Below are 19,569 nucleotides of genomic sequence, written 5' to 3'. Positions count from 1 at the left end.
TTGAGTTACAAATTTTTATAATTTTTTTTTAAGCCAATGTCATGATATTTGGGGACCTGGCTGCTTTTTTTCATGCTTGTATTGTCAGCACAGCATTATTTTAGCACTAGTTGGTATCCATGAAAAATGCATGAGCTGATAGAACTGTGACATCAAAAGCAAATTTCCCTTTCCTCTTCGCTCTCTCTTGCCCTCTTTCTCTTTTCTTCTCACCTTTTCCTCCTCCTCGTGTTCTTCCCCCCTCATTATTCCCTCAGTGATTTTCCACTGAACAGATCCTCACTGAGTAATAGGGTTGCACTGTGTTTTCATGTTCTTTGGACAGAGAGGAGCAGTTCATTTAGTTTTCACCTTTGTTCTTTAAAATCTACAAATCCAGGCTCTGGTTCTTCTTCCAATAAGGTCAGCAGGACGTAGAACAGGTTTTTATGATGCCAGCTAAATGTCTACTAAGTGGGCATTGAGAAATCAACATAAAATAATTCCGAAACATCAGAAAGAGCTTACTTTCCTCCTCGAGAATACTTCTTCTACTTTAACACAAATTTCTTCTACTTTAACACTTTTACAATAATTTGGCACTCTTTTACAAATTACTGAAAGTAGCTTTAATTCAAGATGCAGGAATGGGATGATTGGTAACATTCAGTGGGGTTGTTGATGTGGATTTTACCACAAAACAGCAAAAATGAAGCTGCTTTCCTTTTAGAAGATGACTTATACACTAACAGATATATTAAACATAGTTCCCTAGTCAGGGAGATTGCAGTTCTCACTCGCAGAACTTTAAAAATAGTTGTACTTGGAACATAAAATCTTATAAAACACTTGGTCTCTATGCTTTACAAGGGTAGAACAATTTCCTAGGGACAGAGTCAACCCAGGCTTGGGGCAGCCTCCCCCACCCCTGCCCAGCTGCTCCTTCAAAGTCCCCACAATTTTAAATTTTTTAAAATTTATTTTCACTGGATCTTTCCCGAATTACAGATTCGTTTCCTTATCCTATTTCTTCCCCTCTTTAAACTACCAGGAGCTGCTTTACACAAAGATGCTCCAAAATTTTTATTCAACTATGTCCATTACAAAATAATTCCATATGTGACTGTTGTTATTCTGAAAGAAAGTAGAGCCCATGCAATATTTTACAAAAGGGTTGTCAGTTTAAAAATCACACTTGAATTTATGTTGGAATAACTAATACTTGTCCAAATTATATATTTGGAACAGTGCAAAAGGAGAATTTTTACTCAGTTTTACTTATATTATCATGCAACTGGGAGAGTATATTCTGCAGTGTATTTAGCCACTAGCTCTCTTGCTTTTTTTGTTCTTTTTAATTTTTTCCCCAAAGTTGCCACTTAGTTCTCTTAAGGTTTTGCTGAATTTAGAGAAAAAATAGTTTGATTTCTTAAAGAAGAATATCCTTGGACCTTGAATGGTATGCTAGGTTCTCAACTATAATTTTGGTAAAAAAACATATGGTTGAAAAGATAAATGTGAAAATGTGTAAATGATAGATTGCTAGTAAGTTCTTCTGTCAAATGACACGATAGCAATGACACCTACCTTTTTCACAGTTTACTGGATCATATATAAAGGGAGAAGTATAACATATATGCAAGCATTGACTCATTTTAATGCACTGAGTAGATTTTGGGGGACTGGTGTCACCCCTTCCCATTCCAAATGCTGTTTTGAAATTGCTTAATTTCTGTAATGTAAACATTAACCCTAGATCACTTTTTTAAAGCTTAGGGCAGCCAGCAAAATATTTATCCATTTATGCATTTTATAACTTACTGATACAGCTTTTTTTCACCTTTTGCCCTTTCTCTGTCACCTTGCTAAGTCAATTCACTCTTTTGATCATATATCTTTATTTAGACTTTAAACTATGTGAATGAAGACAATGTGCTGGTTTTATCAATCCACTCCAGCTGTGGGTAACAGTAACATTTGGTCTATTGTCTTTTACTGGCTGTAAAGCGCTATGTTCAGTGTTTAATAACATACTCACTTATAAATAACATTCTTCAGTCAAAAAAAGAAGCCATGGAAGAAGTACACATGATTTTTCACAACACATTTAATCTTTCTTTCATTCTGGTGCAGTTATATTTCAACATACTTTTAAAGTAGTTCTGTAATCACAAGAACAGGAGGTTCCTTATTCTGCAGCTGCTGGATGCATTCATTACTTTGTTGCTTTCATGAGTCACAAATAAAGGTAAAGGACCAAAATCTGTTGACAGTGAATTTTTGGTGTGGTCACAATTTTTGGTAGTTTCTTAATAACCTTAAGACAGGCATTCCACAGTTGCAAATGCAGGCATAATTGTTGGGTTTGTTGCTATCATAGAGGGCAGTAAGTCATGGCCAGAATCTGCTTTGGCCCTTGTTGAGCTTAAATAACACCCAGTACAGCAGAGCCCATCCCTCCACAAAGCCCTCGGGGAGCACTGGGATGTTTCTTATGTCATTGGATTCATTCTGTGAAAAGGCATTCCACATTCTTAATTTTTTTCACAGTTTAATAGGATTTAGACATATGGTTCTCACTGCTTTTAACAGATATTGCATGTTTAATATCTGTGCAACTCTAGAAATTAAGAGATACGTTCCTTTAAAGTTTAATCACATCCTATTTTTTCTCTCTCAGAAAATACTATTAAAGGTATTTAAGCTGATAACTTTATACTAGTGGGGAGGAACTCTGACCTTATCTACTTTACAGCAATGACCATGTATGACTGGCCTCTAACCTGGTTACAAAATGATAAAATGATGTTGTGAAACCACTATTCATTTCCTAATAGTGTCTCTGAAACCAGCTTAAGCTCTGAGTGGATTGCTACCGCGTTTTCTCTCTTACAGTTGTAGTGCACTGGATACAGAGCATTGACACTACTGTAATTTTCTTACACTAAAATATGCTGAATTTCTATTGCTAACTAATATTTAGAATGAATGATGGCTGATTAAGGATTTTGAATGAATGAAGACTGAATGATGGGCAGATTTGTTAATTTTTGCTACATATGCACATTGTCACTACTGGAGCAATTTTACAATAGACTTAAATATCCTGAATCAGTGTGCTTGAAACCTGGATCTGTATGATTAAGATATTCTTTGTACAATCAAATTTAAGATTGGAATCTCTCAAGCTGAATAATTCTAACCTACCCTTTACTAAGTTTGCATTCATCTTATTTGAATTTCTTACATTGAACACCTCTCTGTCTAGTTGATGAGTAGAACAAATAATTTCAAGGATGTTGCTTTATGATTTTATTATATGACTGTACAGTCCCAACTTGTTAGTTTGTTTGCTTTTAGTTTTTGTGGGGTTTTTGGTCACTAATACTGAGATTAGACAAACCCTCTTGCACATTGAAATGATACCATGCAGTGCAATTTCTGTTGAGGAGCACATAAAGAGAAGTTGGCCCAGTAGCTGATCTGGGTTATTTAGTCAGAGTGTACAGTGATGAGTCAATCTGAAGCATATACATCTGCTCAATCAAATACAGACCACGCTGGATTTTCTTTGAGTCATTCATTTGACAAATGTGATGACTCACAACCGTGACCAGTATTCTGACTTATCCCTTTAATATGAGACTCCTTTGGCCTCCACCTTATTTTCTTCTGTCCTGCTACTCATCTCTAACAGAAGACCTTCAAAGCTAAGGCAAAGAGGTTAACTATCCAGGCACTCTTCTGATGGTAGATCCCAGACAAGAGCAGAATTGGAAAGAGAGAGTAGCTGGCTGAAAAAGACTGGATGTCTCCCCACTTGACCACACACGGTGAGTCAGGGTGTGCACAGGTGGAACAGCCCCACCACGATGCTTCTGCTCATGCTCAGAGCACTTCAGCCAAGGCAGACAAGGGCTGGAGTTAGGTGGTAGCTTGCTCTGCATACAAAGCAAGCTTCAGTTTTGGTTTTGAGCTTTTACAGGATGCTCCAAGCCTGCTGAGTCCTATACCTTGAGGGAAGCCAACCTACTACATCACAGCCACAGAATATAGTTCTCGGGGAATGCTATACTCCAGGGAAATCCTCGGAAAGAAAAGCTCCTCAGGCTCAACCCAAATGATCATTCTCCCTTCTCCCACAGATCCAGGGATGGACATGTTTTAGATGGACACCACCGCCCACAATATCCATGCTGGTGCCTCACACCCAAGGGAAAGTGAGATACTGACAGAATTTCTAAATTTCTTAAAGGTCAAGCACTCATAAATATGTTTTATATAAAGCATGCATGTAGAGCAGAACTGAAGGAAACAAACTTTAAAGGTGGTAAATCCAGTGCGTATGTTAGTCTTGCTCTCTTTGGCAGACTTAGGACAGCTGGAAAGTTATTTGGATTGTTACCATACAGTTGCTAAGCATTCATAGCAAGGAGGAAAATGTAAACATTGATAGAATGAAATTGCTAGTTTCAGAAACTTATGAATTAAGAAGCAACAATTATTTCAGTTGTAATTTCCAGTCATCCAAGAAGTTCTTAGACAAAAAGCAAAGACAAGGGCAATCCTAAGACTGCCTTCACACATAGAACTTATAGACTACAGTGTGGACAGAGATATAAAGTTGCAAAAATGCTTATATCCACACAGTTTATTGTTCTATAGGAACACTTTCTAGTGATTCAATGTATCATAATATATCTCTAAATGTATGCATGTTTAAGGTTGAATTGGCATAAATATCTCAGCCTAAAATACATTTTAAAAGTTTTCATCCTTGTTATAATTACAGGATGTTGGAAAACATTGCATGTAAATCCAGATTTACAGAGACAAGAACACTTAAACCAGCATACTAACCACTGTGTTGTCCCCAGAAATCAGAAAGTTAGTTATAACTGCAATCTTCCTTTAGTGCAAAAAGAAAGAATCATCTACAGCTCTGTCTAGTCCTTATTGGATGCAATGGACAAGGCCCCTCCTTAAAATAACTTTCACTTACACTCTGTACCACTGACTCATTTGAGGTACAGTGAAGTAAGTGCAGCTGATAATGAGAAAAAAGGAGAAAATGTGCAAGATATTTCTTTTACACCTTATATCAGTAAGTATCCCCACTAAATCACTACCAAGAAGAAAGATTTAAAAGGTCAGATGAAGTTTAAAAATGCCCATGCCTTCCCATTACTGCCCTGAATTGCCTTGATTTTTATTTTCTAATGTTTATGAGTGGCTGTGTTGTGCCTCTGTGACAAAAGTGAAGTTCAGTGAGAGAATTTCCTGCTTCAGAGATAGGTTTTCAACCATTCAAGGTATATGCATGACCTCAATTCTCCATTTCTTGCCTGTTGTGCAACTGAGAGTTTAGCAGCAAAAGGAGTTACAACCCTCAGCATTATCTAATACTTGTGCATATTGCATGCGCACATGCTTGGATAAAAATGTTTAGCAGCTGACACAAGTTGAAATAAAACACTTCCTCCCCCCACCCCCAATAATAATTCTTTCACACCGTCTAAAAGAATATCCTTGGCAGGAGGACAGTTTGTCGAAAAGGCAGGAGGAGGAAAGGGAAAGGAATGCCAGGAAACACAGCTCCTGTCTGTGTCCGTGGTGGGATTCTCAATGAGTTCCACAACAGGCTGTGAGTACAGCCCATCTCTGAGTCCAACACATATGGATTCTTCTAACGTTCATGTAAAACCTGGTTACAAAAAGTGGTGGCTTTCCAAACAGCTTTGCAGAACCAAACAGAAGCAGTGCTCTTCATCTGGTGAAGCTCAGTCCGACTGTGTGAATGAGGAAGTGCTGCCAGAGGAGTTTTATTTGCTGCCATTAATTTGTTTCTGTTAGGCTGACATTGCCACCCTGGTGGGCACCGTTTCACAGGCTGGCCTGTCAGTGGGATTTGGACGGGCTTTGGCACTAATGGTGAGATCTGGAAAAAACCACTTTCAGGAACTACATATTTTGTGCCTAAACCAGGAGCAGCTTGGGGGTCTCTAGTGGTCTGTGACATCCATGGCGGGGCTGTAGTGGGCCATGGCAGCCATACAGGGGAAGGCCCTCAAGCTGCCCATTAGGGCTGGCCTCATGGCAGGTGGAGCTGGAGCACCCACTCGCTCACCCCTGGGTGAGGAGGACAGTTAGAGCTTAACCAGAGCGGGCTGAGGAGCAGGGACAGCCCCACAGCTCACTCATCATCTCACAGGGGTGTGCAGGGCTGGAGGCCACCATTGCCCAGGCCTGCTGCCTGAGGAGGAGGCCCGGCGCTGTGGCTGCCATGGGAAGTCCATCCCCTCGGCCTCCTCCACACGTCCGTCTGTCCGGCATGTCCCCAGATGGTGTGTTGGGAGCCCAGGCAGCACTGGGGCTGCTGCTAGTCCCTGCACGGCAGGCCTGCACCACCAGCACACCATGGAGCAGCTCACCACCTGCTCCAGGGAGGCCCACGGCCCTCCCCAACTTCATGGCCAAAATTGGGTAGGAAATGTCTCTTGGCTCCAAGCCAGGTAAAAGCTTTGAAGCCTGGGGGTTGTGGGTGCTGGGTTTGGCCACCCCTTTAGCCAACAGGGTAAGAAACAGCGCTGGGTTCAGCACTGCCGGCTGTGCTGCTCCCCTGCACCAGCCAGATCGCGTCCAGCGCTTGCATCACTGAGTGCTATATATAAAACCTCACGGAAATTAAGAGGTCCTTCTGCTGAGAGTCATAAAATGTAATCAGTTCCAGTGGGGGTCAAACAACAAAATGCTCCTGGGAATAATTTGGACTTTGTTTCTTCAGTTAACCAGAATGAATCTACTAGTGATTCATATTTCAATGGTGTATAGACCTTGTGCATGTGACCATCCTTTGTTCTAAAATTAAGTCTGTCCCTTCTTTCTCTTTATTTTGTAAACTATCAGTTCATAAGGATTTAAGGAAAGATAAAAGCTCCTGTAAATTGTTATGGTTTCACAGTGTTAGGGAATGCAGAACAGAATTGTTTTGATTTTTTTTAGCACATTCTACTCCTAAGTCCTACTCTTAGATGTATCATAAGCTTTGCATGCAGACCAGACCATGAACTAGTTTAACTAGAGTTATTCTGGCATCAGTTTAGTGGCTCTGCTGAGAACTGTCAAGTGGACACACTGAGAAACAAGGTGTAAACACTACATTAGCACATTAACACAGAGTTTTGAAGGTATTTAGTTAAGTAGGAGTAAAAAGGGGTCTAGATGAGCCAGAGAAAGCTTTGTGCATAAACTACTTTTTCCTTTTATCTGGATTTGGCTTGTGTAGGAACTTTGCTTAATTCTGTATCAAATGACTGGTGTAAGTATATGCCTGTCCCACCAAAGGAAGATTTGCCTTGAAGTATCTGAAATATGTGTCCTACTATGTTTCCCTCCTACAGTAGTAGTGAAGATAAAAATCCATCTCTGTCAGCTGACTTTCACGCTGTTTCCTTTACACTTAGGTGTAATGTATTAATTCCTTTGGCAATCAATAACTATGTATTTCAAGAGATAATTAATTTCTCCAGATGAGTATGTTTTAAAGCCTTTGCAAAGTGCCTGCAAAGGGAAAAGCTTTGAACTTTGTCTACATGGGGGAAAATGTTAGAACTTCTAAAGAAATTGAATGAAGAGTCCACAGTAAGATGAAAAAGTATTCAGAAGGATGGAATGCTACCCACATAAGTTCAATCATACTAAAATTTCCCATGTGTTCATTATGAAACCTGATTATCTTTTCCCAATAAAAATAATATGGATGAGTAAAATCTACAATTTTTCTGAAGGAATATGGGCAGAATCCTTAAAGATTCAGTGGTGCTCAGTATGTCAAAACACTGGAGCAGTTGTAAGATCAGAACACAAAGGCCAACAAGCAAGGATGCAGCACCCAAGAATGTAATTAAGGTAAAATAAAAGGTGGTTATATGGGTTCCATTGTAGTTGCTATTTAAATAATCCTATCTGAACTGCACCACTGTACAAAAAAAAAAATAATCAAGTCTTGCAGGTTTGTACTTATGCAACTTCAAAACAAAATCTATCAGTTGAGCCAGGTCCTTGGCACAACTCCAATAGTTCAAAACAGGTCTAGAGCCAGCTTAACTGCCCCAGCCATAAGTATTTTCACTTCTCCAGAAACAGCTCTGCCAGGTTTAGGCCTGCTGAGACAGGGTGCGATTCCCTGCTTCTGAACTCTGACTCCCAGAACGTAGAAACAAAAGGCATGGGAAGCATGGACCTGCACTGCAGAGTATCTCTGCCACCAGAATGCTCCCCCTGGGCTAAGAACAGCTGATTAATTCTTTAAACAACAAAACAAACTCCAAGATAATTAAAGAAAATGTTTGTCATATCTTTCTTCTCCTATCCTCCATTTTGTTTTGTTTTGTTTTTTGTTTTGGTTTGTGTTTTTTAATTCTTCATCTTTGGAGATAGGATAGAATAAGCATTGAAAAACTATTTAATGATAGCTAATAGGGTTGGGGCATGTTTGCTTTTCTCCAAGATATAATTTTAGAATTCCTGTTGCTTGTTTTATACAAACATGCTCTCAAGCTTCTGTCTGATGAGGAAGTAATGACAATTTGTGGAGTAATAAAAAGGAGTCAACATTTTACAATGTTGAAAATTGTTAATAATCAATATCAAAAAGTTTTAATCTGTTGACAGTCATCTACTTGTTTATGCATCTGGCTGCCCTCCTATGTCTTCTTTCAGGCTAACTGGAGTCTGCTCTGAGCTGTGTGTCTTTGTACAGTGCTTGCTCTGGAAACATGGAGGTAGCAGCTCTCCAAAGCAAGGGGCTGAGCCATTGCTGAAGGCCTGAGCAAGAAGTAGTCCAGGCAGTACCTGTGATTTTCCCAGGTTGATGTGAATGAATTAAGAGCAAAGACACTGCCTCTAGGAGCAAAAAACCCCACCAGTCCCAAAACAAAACAGAACAAAAACTCCAGCCCTCTGTCTAGCAGTTGCCTAGAGCAAGGGGATGGAAATTTTGGTTTTGTGTTCTTGTTGCCTAGAGTTATGTAAAAACTTTGCCCTTTTATAACTAGCAACAAATCCTGGAGCTGACTGTGTATTACACTGTGTGAGAAGGAAGAAGAAAGAAAAGAGAGAAAGAGTCATTTGGGGCAGTGAATGGACCTGAGGACCAAGCACAGGGTTTGAGAAGAAGACATTTCTTACCATCTGTTTATTTAAAAAACTTGAAATGAAGGTATAGAGTTCATACTGCCTTATTATCTTCCCAATAGACAAATTAATTCAAACATTCCAATAAAAACTTCTTATGCCAGGAAGAAAATGTTGTTTTTCCTTTTACAACAATCAGATGTTTAATGGGAGGAACACTCAATGTGCATCTAAGAGATAGGTGATGCCAGTTATGAGAAAAAGAGGACTTCACATCCTCAAACTAAACCTGTTTGGTTGCCAGTGCAGTAAGCAGCCTGAACAGTGCAGGGATAGGATTATAATAATTTAGAGTGTAGTAGGTAACACGTAAAACCCCTTATCTAGAGACACCATAAACTTGTATGTCACGCTTAGCAAAATGAAATGATGGCTAAGGTTCTCCAGACTCAGGCTTGTCTCTTTCTGTGTTTGACTGAGAAGGGAACTGATCAAAGACACCTGAGAAAGATGCTGATTTCAGCCTGTTTAAAGCTGATTCGCTGGTGTAAATGATCACATTCTGTCCTCTTTTTCTGCAGGTGCATGAAACCCTGGGTTAAAGAAAGATTTTCCTCTGTATCCTGTTTTGGAAGGTTAGGTAGCAACAGGGACAAACACATGACCACCAAAAAATTAGAAGGCAACACAGGTGCCTGTTTGAAATTACTCTTTTCATTGTTTCAACATTCACCTTCTAATTTGCTCCATCTCCTTATCACTTGATGTGCACCTTGTCTCAGAAAAAGATAAGAAAAATGTTACACACCAGATGATTCAGATGACTCCCTATTCTGACACCTTGCAAAGAAAGTGGTGTATAGATGTTATCTGTACAAGGTGAACTTCACCTTGCCTTTCATCACTCAGTTTCAAAAATTATAGATTTATAACATTTCTGTTAATGTCACCCTTTTCAGCTTGGTTTTGGTTTTGTTTTCTTTTATCTCTGAACTTGTTACAGTTGCCTAGAACATATAGTTCCAGAATAGTTTAGATCATGAGAAAAAAATCAATTGTTAATGTTACTTTAACTGCATCCTTATCAATCAGAAACACAGTTTGGCATTGAACTGTCATATCCAGCTTCACAGCAGTAGTGTACATCAAAAGTTAGCTTGCTCTGATGTTATAAAAAGTTTTTGTGGGAGACAGAATTCACAATTCCTTGGGATATTTATAGTATTTAAGAATGCTTTTAAGTCACTTGTAATGGCAGATGCCATTGGGTACTCTGTCATAAATGGTTTCCTTATTCATAACAAGTAATGCATATTGTAGTACATTTCAAACCAGGCCCACATTAAACTTGGTAGAAGAAATAAAGACCATGTCTGTATTACTGCATGATTTCCATTTGGATCTCGTTAATGCCATGTTGTGTTTTTTGTTTTGAATACAGCTCCAAAGAGGGGTTTTTAGCCATCAATTTGATTGCAGGGACTTCATGATGGTTTCATTGGACTAGACCTAAAGCTCCAACCCAGGTACCAATGGCACAGGCTAAATGGTGTTCCCATCAGGTAGATAATGGGCTTGTTACACAGAACTGACCCTTGGATGGCTTGGGCAGCAGGCCTGCAGAGGAAGAGTCCTGCTCTTCCCAGTGCTGGCTCCCTTCTCCTTTCCACAGGTACCTCCTGCTATCTCTACCCACAGCCTCTCCCCATTCTCTTCCCCCAGGGTATGTGGCTGGGGATTGCTGCCCCTGCAAACATTGAGAGGAATACAGTGCAACCTGCCTTGGACTGGAAAAGCAAGAGGGACTTGAAGGACCTTTGGGACCTCAGAAGGGCTGGGATACCAGTTCTGGAATCTAAACAAGCTCTAGTCACTGGTCCAGAAGGATCCCAGTCACAGAGTTAAAAGTAGTCAATGTGCTGGAAAGACAAGGTTAGAAATTACTAACCTGTAAGTGATAGGATCAGTTCACAACACCACAACTCTTCCTAGAACAGGAGCAGGCCACATTCTAACAGAAATTGCCAAGTTTGGTAAGATTTGACGTTTCATTCTGGCTTCTCCAGATTAGAAAGCCTGGCTCCCTTGGAAATGGCAGTGGCTTCTCACACAGTATGTGTGAGGCTCCTAGCACTACTACAAGGGTTTTCATCTTCACACAACACATTTTTGTCCTGTATGCACCAGTCCCACTTGCTGTCCCTGCCTGGCCTTACCTGTGCTGCCAGTCCTGATCCCTCCCAACTTCTGCTTCTCACCTTCCAGTCACAATCTTCCCTTTAAATATGTATGCTCAGTGGCCAGCTTTTCTTCTAGAATGTCTGTGGTCATTCATTATTCTAAGTTACACTGTAATTGACAAGTAATGAGTGATTTCACAGCTGTTGAAAAACTTCCAAGAAAATAAATTCAGAACTTCCGGAGCATGTAGATCAAACTATTTACAGTCATTGTTAAACAGGTTAAAAAATAGATCAGTCTTTCATTTCTACTCTTTCCTCAGCCATTTAACATCACATGAGAGGATTTTGATTTTGTAAGTTACACAGATCCCTTTATCAGCAGTTCTCCCCATCTCATGAAAATCAAAGAGTCTGGACTGGGAGCTTCTCAAGTGTTGAGGCCTCTAGTCCAAACTCCATCTTAAGCACTGTTAATATAATCCACACTGGGAAGATGTAGCTCTGCTGATTTCTGAGGGTTTTTTTCCTTGGGTTTTTTTTTGTTTTTTGTTTTTTTGTTGTTGTTTTGTTTTTTGGGTTTTTTTTGTGTTGTTTTTATTTTTTTTTAATTTTAATACATTTATGTAGAACTAAGCGGATAAGACTCTGTGTGGTTGCCTCAACATGCCACTTGAGTCAGTCTGGCTTCATCAAAGCACTGAATTGACAATCATCTTAGTTTACAGTTCTACTTGTTGCTGCTGAGTCCTCCCTACCGCAATCATTCCACAGGCCCATAACTCAACAGCCTGTCCTTTTTCCTATCAACACAGCTTTTCTCTCAAAAATGCTGTTAACCAAACAAATACCTTCAAAGAGGATGAGACTGCTATTGCACGTGTAGTTTTCTAAGAAGTCAGTCATTTGCTGAGGTGATGAGAATTTTGGGGTTCTGTGTTATAAATACACGGATGTTTACAGTACATGTATGGCTTGCTTGTAGACCAAGTCAGCACTCAGGAGACTTCAGCATATAGATAGAAATACAAAGAGGTGATGTTTAGTCCTGTCCCGGTGAATTATGCACCAGACACAGAGACTGGAAGTTCTATTTTTGAACAGGTGTTTGAATTCCACACTATTTTAAATGCTGTAGATGAAGCAGGGGCTGGAAAAGGCAGATTCTGGTGGCAAAGGGAACCTTTATATTGCTGCTAGCCTACAGTTTTCACTTATTGCCTTTGATTATTCTTGAATTGTATATTAGGTATTGCTTATTCAGGTGGTTCTCAAGGGCAATGAGTGTTTTGTTTCAGCAAAGTGTAAAGGTTACCAAAAGAGTGACTCCTAGAAAGTAACAATTAAGTACAGAAATGTAGATTTCATTTACAGGAAACTATTTTTGAGATGTATCATCACTCAGAGAACAGACTTGGGTTGGTATAAGCTAGTTATTAATGGCTTTCTGACGTTGGGCATGGTATAGATCTGAATGTGATTAAGTTAGCAGGAATTCTGCCACTCTTTGCTGACAATGACCTTGAGTCCTGAACTGAAAAATAATAACATCTTAGCAAGAAGGTACTCTGAATAAATGAAGTAAAATATTAGAAAATTTCAGGATAAATGGGAAGGGCAGACCTCAGGATGAGTAGTTAAAAAGAACTACAGTTGTCAAGATCTGATTATTATGCAAAAACTGAGAAGCTTAAAAAATCCTTAATGCTACAGTTACCATTTTTAGTCTTCTGGCCACCTTATTTCTAGGTGATGGCATGATTAACATAACTATGGAGGCAGCTCAAATTTATTTTAAACTGCTTTACTGTTAGCAATAGTATCAGCTCTAGCAGAATCTCTAAGCCCAGTTTTCAGCCTATTAGTACAGGAATAATTTGTTTCTCAACTGTTACTTTGAAACATATTGATTTTTCAGCCTACACATGCTTTTACTTGTTTGTGATCTTATCTTACTCAAATTTCAGAACCACACAATTGACTGCTAAGATAAAGAATGCAAAATTATTCACCCAGTTTGGCTTCAGACAAACAAATGGAACTCAACACAAACAGAGAGTTGCATCCAAGCATTATTTGCCTGAGTTCTTAATATTTCAATACTTTGTGGAAAAAGCAAGTTGGGTAACAAGCTGTTTTGACTTCACTTCCAGTACACTTTCTGGTTTCTCTAGTCTCCAAAGCCAAGAATCCAGTCTAAAGATGCCACAAAGCTTCAGCATGCTTAAGGCAAGACGGTGCTGTGTTCTTTTTCAATCTTTGTTGCTACACTTTGGAATAAAATAAAAGTTTTGCCATAGTGTATAAAATAAAAGCAGTCTAAGATGTTACCTAAATCCCCTACACTTATTTCATATGTGATTTATGCTTAGAGAAAAGAACCCTGAGTTGGAACTGGTTACATTTGCGTTTTCTGTTGAAACGTTCTGAACTTGAAGCATGTCATTGGAAGCACCCTGCTCTGACAAATTTTCAGCAATCAGAGCTGAAGTCTGACTGAAGTCTCCCCAAAATGGGGCACCACAGCCACCAGGTCTCTGGTCTTCAGCCTGCTGGAAAATGGCCTGTGCATAGAGCATCCATCTCAGTATCAGCTGGCACAACTTCCTCAAAGAACAATTGTGATTTTTCTAGGAAAAGCTCCACCCTTGCCAGTGCCCATACTGGCATGAGACTGTTGCTCCATGGTTATGTAGGAAATGGGACCAGCTTTGTAGAGAGCAGCCTCTTTCCTGCTTTGGGTCATTGAACCATCAGCTTGAAAGCCAAGCTCCCACAGCCCTAGAAATGTCCTGAGAGCCTGCAAGCCTGAACCGTGGCCCTGTGAAAGACTGCACTTTCTAGCTAAGTAAAATATTTTTGATTCATTGTCTACATTTTGTAGCAACTTGTCTGCATCAGTACCAGGGAGGACAGGACCTGACCTTTTGAACAGCTTTTGTTTGTCCCCAACAGGCCTTGATACTCCTTGCCCATATTACCCAAGGCTGGCCTACCCTGCATGTGACAGAATTGTCTGCCAAGAACTACCACCACCTTTCTTTCCATCAGGGCCACTCTTTCAATGCCAACTGTCAATTTCTGTTTTCTTTTAACTTCCTCTGCACAGATCTGGAGAGTGCCTGCCTATAAATACTTGCTTATAAAGAACTTGGGAAACTCCTGTCTTCTACAGGGATCATGTTTCAAGTCATATTTTACAGAGGGGGAATAAAGGACCTGAATTTAATTTTTCTGCATCAGCCTCTCAGTCATTCATTCATTTGACCAGGTGGAAAAGCCTCATCACAAAATAAGGGTTGCAGTCTAAAGTGATGGTTTCAGAGAAAGCAGTATCCCAAAGCTAAAGGGCTCCCAGTGTAATGGAGATAAGCAATCTTTTCAAAATCCAAATAAGTAGTGTAGTTATATCCACCAAATATGATATGCAAATTTTCAAGTCTTACTATGAAAACTTTTCCAGTCAGTTCTGAATGTGTTTCAGACTGGTCTATGAATCAAAAAATATGTATTAAAACAGAGACTAGAATGTGTGACTGAATTCCAATTCAACTTTGCAACTGAATTCCAGACATCATAGAATGATTTTCAAGATGTTATTCAAAGCAATGGAATATGTATTTAAAAGCAAGCTTAATCTTGACTGCATTTTGAATGGAAACATTTGGAAATTCATGCTAATGCATTTTTTATTACACTTTAATTTTTTACAGTATTCAAAAAAGCAATTGCAAATTAAAGGCTGCAATCCTGCAAATATCACCATTAACTTTAATAAAACTACCAGCATGCTGTTAGGGGCTGCTAAACACCAAGAATTAATAAATGTACATTTTCTTAAAAGTTTTTGCTGAAACAGTACAAAACTGTGTCAGCATTAACAATGAAATCATTCCAAATTTTTCAAGATGTTGTTGAAATTATCTTGAATTTCTGAATATACACATCAATCAAAACAACGAGCCAAAAAATGAAGCCTTGGGAAAGACCAGACCTTTATTTGACAATATACTTCACGGAAATGCTTAGAACTCCCTGAAATGCATGTAAAAGATTTGCTGTGAACAGCTTGCTTTGCTTTTGAGAAGTACAAGAGACAAAAAGTATTCCTAAAAAAATCACCATGTGTTTCACAGCCCCTAGAGAACACCAAAAAAAGACTTTAGAAATGTTTGTCCAGAGAGAGCACATAGAGAGTTTCTATCAGCTTCAGTAAACCTTGTAATATGTCTCACTGTATTATTTTAAAGATTATTCAAGAAACTTAATCTATAATAGCAGTTTACAGTACTGTCATTCCTGGGTAAGAATTACTAATTTCTTGGTGCTGTTAATATATGTTTGTTAATTGGAGAATGGTGATCAGAGAGAATGTCAGAAATAATTTTTTTAAAATCTTGTGCTTTGCTCAGCTGTCTGTCCTCTTTTGGGTGAAAGAGTAGTGGTAGCATTTCATTCTTTTGTCCTCATTACTCCATGAAATGATTATTCTGTATGTGATTATCTTTCATTCCAGTTTGTACCTCACTTGTGACATAAGGGTGGTAGGAGCATTCTGCCAGAAGGCAAAAGAAAAAAAAGCTATAGAAGGACTATCTAAGTGAAAATGTTTGCAAGTCAAAGGGAGGGCACGTTTAACTTCACAAAAGAAAATGCTGGTTTCTGTTGTAATGTTGGTTACACAATCACATAAGGTTTTATTTTTAAAAGCAAGTAAAAAAATTATAGTGCATCAGCTCTTTGACTGGTGTAAATCAAGATGGTTTTATTGACTTTGATGGAGCTATGTGGATTTATACCAGATGAGGATTTGGCCTACTGTATGGAGATATTTTTATTTCTCTTCTCACTCTATCAGTTAAAGAAAGGGTAATAATCAGCAAGCTGGAAGCAATTATGCGTGTGTGAGGAGGGGGTAGTTTCATAATAGCTAACTTGATATTATTTCCTGTAAAATGCATCAGGAGACTAAAGCCTGGAGCCTGCTGACCAGTTTGTTTTGTAAAGAAATATTTGTTCAAATCTGCTTATAATAATTTGTCAAATTATGGGCAGATTCAGCTGAAGCACTTGCCTTCCACTGACACCAGAGGCAGCAGCTCTGGAGCTGATCAGGGCACCAAGTGGCACCCCTGAGGGAAGACCCCATGAGGCAAAATTTGGCTTCCACTTGTATCTGCGTAAATCTGGAATAATTCTACCAAAATCAATGGAAATATTTTCTATTTACAACTGTGCCTAAAAGCAAAATTTGGCACCGTCTTCAACTGAGCATTTATAAGCTGTTTCTGGCAACAAATAAGGATGGGGGAGGAGAAGATTATTCATTGCAGATGCTTTGTAAGATTACCAGAGGCTTTCTGGTGACAATAAAGTCTACTAACATGGCCACTTTTGGAAAATGCCTTTGAAAATGTGATTTGAGGGAGTTTCCTGTTATCCTTTAATTCTTACATCATTTCATGGTGGTAAAAATGCTAACCAAGACCTCAAGTGAAATTACTTAAATTGTTCTCCTTGCTGTGGTGAGGCAAATGAGTCCCAACCTGCAATACCAAGTGGACTAAAGCAATTCATGGCAAGCTAAGATTTCTAAGAAACCATCTTGGATGAATGCATTTCATAAGGTGCAGTTTAATTATTGTTAAGCAGCCACACATTGACAAGGGAGCTGAAGACAAAATAATCACAACTAAAATAAACAGAAAGATTTATGAATTTATTTTTAAGTTACAAAGCAGATTATTCTAAAGTACCAACATTAGCACTATAAACACTAAAGTATACCAAACAGCTTTTGCAATATAGCTCATTCATCTCATCTCTTTGCTCTCAGCAATGCTTTAATTTTTTGTAATGTTTTTGTGTTGTTTTAAACTTAAGAATATAAATAAAGTGACTGCCTGCCCTGCTAAGGTGAACATAGTTCTGCTAGGCTAACAGTGCTTTAACACTATAGCTTATACCCATAGAATTATACCCATACCTCTTTCTGAACCTATCTACAGGTAAGTGAATCCCAAAACCAGCATGTAGGTGAACCCTTAAGCAATAGCAGACAACTGATAAAAGAGTGGAAAATATGCAGTTCAGAAATGATTATGCATAAATGCAGCTCTTGCCCCAAGCAGGGAGAGCCCCGAGGAGCCCTTCATCCCTGCACCAGCCCTGTCCAGCCCTCCCTGCTGGGTCTCCCTGGCAAAGGGCAGCAGCCTATTCATCAGGCCCTGCACTTGGATTTGAAGTATGTCTATGTATACCATTTCCTGGATCCTTTTGAAGCAAGGAAGAAGCAGAAAATATCCAGGGAAAGTTTGCTTTTTTTGGGGTTCTTTTTTTAATAGCTTAAATGCAACAACCTTAAAACAAAACAAGGCATCATTTCTGCTAGGGGAGGTGATGGCATTGTGACATTGAATTTAAATCCACCTTCCTGTAGTGAATATGGAACTTTAAAGTGCTGCCTGGTTTATTCTGTGTGATGCTGCAATGCATCTTTCACTGATTTTCTTACTCACCTTTTCAGCTATGCAGGAAATTCATGGGGTGTTTTTTCCCAGTAAGTTTCAAATGTATATGCTGTTCTACACTGAAAAAAACAACTGCAAGGTTATTATCATCTTTTCTAGTGAGAACATAGAATATAAAATAAATGAAATAATGTAACCAGCAGCTACATTGATTTACAGAATTTCTATGATTACGTCTGTGTACATAGGGGCATGTGTTATATGTATAAATGAAGTATTCTATTTTTTATAAATGCATGCACTCCATTTTTTTACTATTTAGTATATTGCACAAAATATAACTGCTTACAGATAGTATTCCTAAAATCAATACCACAAAATCAATTCACACTGAGAATAATTTAAAAGGATGAGAAAACTTTGATTATTTTTCTGCTTAGGTTTCAGATCTTTACAAGGAAAAAAAAAAAGATTAAAAGATCTCTTTTAAACCTGGTGTGTGCTGTAAAGATGAAGTTCCAGCTAATTTTGACGTGGACAGAGGTTACAACTGAAGTCAGGAATAGAGAGAAGATTAAATTCTAAACCATGACCCTGTTTTCATAGCAACATATTAAGGAAACCAAATAGAATGACACACCTAAACCAAAGCATTTCTAAGTAAGGCATCTGTCGGATTTTTCCATGAGGTGTAGGCAGTTTATGATGTACTGTGATGGTCATATTTCTGCATTTTAGTATTGCTCAGCTTTCGCAGCAAGAGTAGTCTAAAGCCTGAATAAACTGAACAGTAGCCAGGAAAAACGTTAATATCACAGTAGTAACAGGTTTATATGAGTCAGCTAACTTGAGAAAAGACTAGAAGAGGGTCATACATAGAGGGTCAGGTCCTACACCAATATCTAATCCTGTATGTACTACTGGAGTTTGTGCTTAGTGCAGCAGAATTCAGGCTGTGAGCACAAGTTCTCATGGGGAATATCTGTGGCATGTACTACATCCCTGTTTTGTCCTGGTCAGGGACCAAGACAATCCTGTCACCAGGCAGAACTGAAGTCTGCTGAGAGATCTCTAAAAGCCACCTCTTGGGGTCCTGCAGCAACCACTGCTAATCACTCGAGGCTTTGTTCACTTGCTGTTACCCAGATGCCGAAGAGAAGTGACCCAAGCACCAGCTGAACTATGCAAACAGAAGTGTAAGTAACAGAATGACTTTCAAAACGCTGTTGCTCAGCTTGACCTCCAATTGAGTATCAGTTTAGGAGAACTTTTAATTAAAAAATTAAATTTGATTAGTCTGGTTAGTCCTGAAATTTAAAAAGCTAGTGTCAAGGCCCATAGAGCCTGAGACCAAGTACAGTCTAATTACCAGGCTGTAATTTTTACATTACTACAAATAAGAGTATTGGGTGAAAACTGTCATGATTCAGAATTCAGAAACCACATCCTCCCTATTTTCTGGCCATCCCACTCAGCCTCTGAGAGGGAGTGTTCAGAGTGGAGTAAGTGAAGGCGGATAACCACATCTCCAATCTGCTGTCAGCCTCAGACAGCAGAATGTCCAGCGATGTGCCTTCTGCTTACCAAAGACAAGTGATCAAATCAAAGAGGGTTTAAGTAACCTCACTTGTCAACAGGTGCCTTCAATATAATTACTTGTAGTTGGCCTTTTGCCAACAGGCAAAATTTCAATTAGCTTTTTAGCAAATTTCTGCCATGTCTCCATTTGGAAAACTCATAAAATGTGTACAATTTGAGACATCTTAAACTCTACATAGATCCTCTCATTCATGAGCAAAGGGTCT

Source organism: Zonotrichia leucophrys, chromosome 5 (genome assembly GCF_028769735.1).
Source record: "Zonotrichia leucophrys gambelii isolate GWCS_2022_RI chromosome 5, RI_Zleu_2.0, whole genome shotgun sequence".
In the NCBI taxonomy this organism is placed as follows: domain Eukaryota; kingdom Metazoa; phylum Chordata; class Aves; order Passeriformes; family Passerellidae; genus Zonotrichia; species Zonotrichia leucophrys.
Note: the sequence above shows the minus strand (reverse complement) of the source record.